Here is a 5,000-nt window from a genome sequence, read left to right on the forward strand (position 1 = left end):
TGGATAATTGACGAATCAATAAACCCAATGCCATGGAAAACCAAGCCACACAAGTGAGGGGAGACTTGCATGAGCATGGGGGAGGGGCCCCAAGGCAGCACCGCACCTCCCACTGTGGGCGTGGTTGGTGAGGTGCAGCCCCCCCTATAATAGGTTATTATGCAAAAGCCAAAATTGTAGTAGTAGATACCTTTTTTCTGAGCAGACATAAGTCCATATCGGGACCTAGAGATCGAATTTTGACGTGATTTTTGCAGGGAGGCTCACAAACACAATATATTCACGTCCACAAAGTTTTAGATTTTTTCTCCAAGGGATGAATTTTTAATGAATTTTTGAATCGGCAGATTATGAAAAACCGGGGAAAATAGAAAAAGGCACCTAGAGATCGAATTTTGACCTGATTTTTTGCAGGCATTCACACAAAATAACACCAAATGTGTCTGCAAAGTTTCGTTACATTTCCCCAAGGGAATGATTTATAATGAATTTTTCTCCGAATCATCGCACCATGGTGCACCTTGATGCCCACCTTGGTGCCTCTTGATACCCACCTTGGTGCTTCTTGATACCCACCTTGGTGCTCTTGGTGCCTCTTGGTGCCCACCTTGGTGCCTCTTGATGCCACCATGGTGCACCTTGATGCACACCTTGGTGCCTCTTGGTGCCTCTTGGTGCCCACCTTGGTGCCTCTTGATGCCCACCATGGTGCACCTTGATGCACACCTTGGTGCCTCTTGATGCCCACCTTGGTGCCTCTTGATACCCACCTTGGTGCCTCTTGATGCCACCTTGGTGCTCTTGATGCCCACTTGGTGCCTCTTGATACCCACCTTGGTGCCTCGACCCACCATGGTGCCTCTTGGTGCCCCACCATGGGTGTTTGTGATGGTGCCTCTTGATGCCCACCTGGTGCTTGTGCCCTCTGTGTTATGCCCACCTTGGTGCCTCTGGTGCACCTCACCATGGGTGCCTCTTGGTGCCCATCCCTGGACTCGGTACACGATACGAGAGCGGGGGATCCGACTTGTTAGGGTGTGTGGCTTGTACATAATTCTTAGTAAATCAAGCATTGCGGACTGGTCCCCTGTGGCGTGATTGTTGACTTTCCGCTAATGTGATTTCTGCCGCCATGTGCTCTGAATGTAGTGAAGAATTCCACAACAAAGCCTCGGTATACGGCGGAGTAATCTTATTTTGACTCTGTCTCTTAAGGAGACCAAATGCCTTCGTCATCTTTCTATTATTTAGTGTGACGCGCATTGAGATGGATTTCGAGATTCCTACTGTCCCTTGTTTCTTACTATCCAGCGAAACCTCCATACAATGCCAAGGGGAATGGGCCTTGGCGGAAATCAGCGGGGAAAGAAGATCCTCTGTTTGATGCTTGGCTCTAGTTTAGTCCGACGTTTTTGGTGAAATGAACTTGAAGGTGTAGGATATAGTGGGAGCTGGATAACAGCGAACGTGAAATATCCGCACTACTTTAACTGTTATTTTTTATTAAAACTTATTCCGTGAATCGATAGCGGCGGGCGCTGCCCCTCTTTTGGACCAAGGTCGGCTTCGTCGGTTCGGGCCTCGATCCCGGCGGAAGAATGTCAAGTGGGATTGGCTGCCGGTGCGGCAGCATCTTTAAAAGATACGCAGGTGTCCTCCAAAGATTGTAGCTCAACGAGAAGAATTCTCGTGTGGAATCAAAAGGTAACGAGCTCGTTGATTTCTGATATCCTATCCAGTATCGATCTATTAACGAACCTGAATAGCGTGGTCTTGATCTCGTCTTTGTAGTCCTGTGTTAATTTGAAGCTAGAGGTGTCCAGAAGTTACCCTTACCACAAGTGATATATACTGGCTTGTTTGGTCTAGGCCCAGTTATGCTAGGTTATAGTGCTAGTGCGTAGGGCTATCGTTTAATTTTGGAACCGCGGTGTACCTTAAGGTTGATTACTCATGCGACCTGTCTCAGAGGTGTCACTAACCTGTTCACAACGCGTCTAGAACCCAGCTCACCTCCCTAATTTTGGTGGTGAACAAATGCCAACACTTGTGAAATTCTGCTCTTTTTGATCCTTCCCTTGGATGCCCTCCATGGTGCAGTAATTGCACCAAGCCTTTCGGTGTGTTCACCACCATAGGGAGTGACTAGCCGGTGAGACAATTAACCCTACTGATGACACCATGATCAAACATACGAGAAACCGTGATTCGCACCATTGGTGCATCGCGCTGTTGCAAAGCCTGGGCCGACTCGGTGCGTTATTATATGAACGCTCTAAGTGCGCTAGAACTGACCGGTGCGTTTTCGCACCAGTATAGAGCACGAGCCGTTGGAACGTAGCGGATGATTTGCAACGCCAAGGCAATTCCTTACAGCGGGTAGAATCCTTGCAGACAAAATAGCGACAGTATTGTAAGTGGCAGAGTGGCCTTGCTGCCAGATCACGAGATAGCCCTTGTCGCTGATTCTCCTCCACCAATCACTAACTTATGGATTGAGAGAGCTTACGCAACACAGGTCCACAAACGGCAAAAATGGCACCAATTGCAACAAGTAGCACCAAATGTAAAAAAGATGGCAAACAAAAAGCAAAAGAGGCACCAGGTGATAAAAAGACGGACACCAGGTAAAAAGTGCCGGAGGGGCACCAGGTGCGAAAAACGCACCAGGAGCCGGGGCCCATGGCTGATAAAAAAAACGCACCAGGGGGCACCGGTCCCCCACCAGGAGCACCATGGTGCATAAAAACGCACCAGGAGGGCACCAGGTGCAAAAACGCACCAGGAGGGCACCAGGGTGCATAAAACGCACCAGGAGGGCACCAGGTGCAAAAAAACGACCAGGGTAAAAGCACCAGGAGGCACCAGGTGCATAAAACGCACCAGGAGGGCACCAGGGTGCGAAAAACGCACCAGGAGGGCACCATGGTGCATAAAAACGCACCAAGTAGGCACCAGGGTGCATAAAAACGCACCAGGAGGGCACCAGGGTGCATAAAAACGCACCAGGAGGGCACCAGGGTGCAAAAAACGCACCAAGAGGGCACCAGGGTGCATAAAAACGCACCAGAGGCACCAGGTGCAAAAAACGCACCAGGGTGCAAAAACGCACCAGAGGGCACCAGGAAAACGCACCAAGAGGGCACCATGGTGCATAAAAACGCACCAAGAGGGCACCATGGTGCAAAAACGCACCAGAGGGCACCATGGTGCATAAAAACGCACCAGGAGGGCACCATGGTGCATAAAAACGCACCAGGAGGGCACCATGGTGCATAAAAACGCACCAAGTAGGCACCAGGGTGCATAAAAACGCACCAGGAGGGCACCAGGGTGCATAAAAACGCACCAGGAGGGCACCAGGGTGCGAAAAACGCACCAGGAGGGCACCATGGTGCATAAAAACGCACCAGGAGGCACCAGGGTGCATAAAAACGCACCAGGAGGGCACCAGGGTGCATAAAAACGCACCAGGAGGGCACCAGGGTGCATAAAAACGCACCAGGAGGGCACCAGGGTGCATAAAAACGCACCAGGTAGGCACCAGGGTGGGCATGAAGAGGCACCATGATGGGCACCAAGAGGCACCAAGGTGGGCATCAAGGTGCACCATGGTGGGCATCAAGAGGCACCAAGGTGGGCACCAAGAGGCACCAAGGTGCACCATGGTGGGTATCAAGAGGGACCAAGGTGGGCATCAAGAGGCACCAAGGTGTGCATGAAGGTGCACCATGGTGGGCACCAAGAGGCACCATGGTGGGCACCAAGAGGCACCAAGGTGGGTATCAAGAGGCACCAAGGTGGGCATCAAGAGGCACCAAGGTGGGCATCAAGAGGCACCAAGGTGTGCATCAAGGTGCACCATGGTGGGCACCAAGAGGCACCATGGTGGGCACCAAGAGGCACCATGGTGGGTAGCAAGAGGCACCAAGGTGGGCACCAAGAGGCACCAAGGTGGGTATCAAGAGGCACCAAGGTGGGCATCAAGAGGCACCAAGGTGGGTATCAAGAGGCACCAAGGTGGGCATCAAGAGGCACCAAGGTGTGCATCAAGGTGCACCATGGTGGGCATCAAGAGGCACCAAGGTGGGCACCAAGAGGCACCAAGAGGCACCAAGGTGTGCATCAAGGTGCACCATGGTGGGCATCAAGAGGCACCAAGGTGGGCACCAAGAGGCACCAAGAGGCACCAAGGTGGGTATCAAGAAGCACCAAGGTGGGTATCAAGAGGCACCAAGGTGGGCATCAAGGTGCACCATGGTGCGATGATTCGGAGAAAAATTCATTATAAATCATTCCCTTGGGGAAATGTAACGAAACTTTGCAGACACATTTGGTGTTATTTTGTGTGAATGCCTGCAAAAAATCAGGTCAAAATTCGATCTCTAGGTGCCTTTTTCTATTTTCCCCGGTTTTTCATAATCTGCCGATTCAAAAATTCATTAAAAATTCATCCCTTGGAGAAAAAATCTAAAACTTTGTGGACGTGAATATATTGTGTTTGTGAGCCTCCCTGCAAAAAATCACGTCAAAATTCGATCTCTAGGTCCCGATATGGACTTATGTCTGCTCAGAAAAAAGGTATCTACTACTACAATTTTGGCTTTTGCATAATAACCTATTATAGGGGGGGGCTGCACCTCACCAACCACGCCCACAGTGGGAGGTGCGGTGCTGCCTTGGGGCCCCTCCCCCATGCTCATGCAAGTCTCCCCTCACTTGTGTGGCTTGGTTTTCCATGGCATTGGGTTTATTGATTCGTCAATTATCCAGAAACCGAATGTTGGCCGACTTCGGCCGAGTCTCGGTGCGTCCCTCGGAAATTTGTGGGCATCGTGGCGTGGCTTATTCTTGCATCAACGATGCATGGGCAGGGTCTATTGGGTGCATTTTCCTTTGTCCCTCTCGATTTTAAGTGCTCCCGGGTGACTTTGTTCTTGTTGAGGTGTGAGGAGAGTTATAAAACGGTGAACCAGCGTTGGATTTTTCCAACAACGCGT

The sequence above is a fragment of the Abrus precatorius genome, unplaced genomic scaffold, assembly GCF_003935025.1.
Source record: "Abrus precatorius isolate BTA unplaced genomic scaffold, Abrus_2018 Scaffold1, whole genome shotgun sequence".
Lineage (NCBI taxonomy): Eukaryota > Viridiplantae > Streptophyta > Magnoliopsida > Fabales > Fabaceae > Abrus > Abrus precatorius.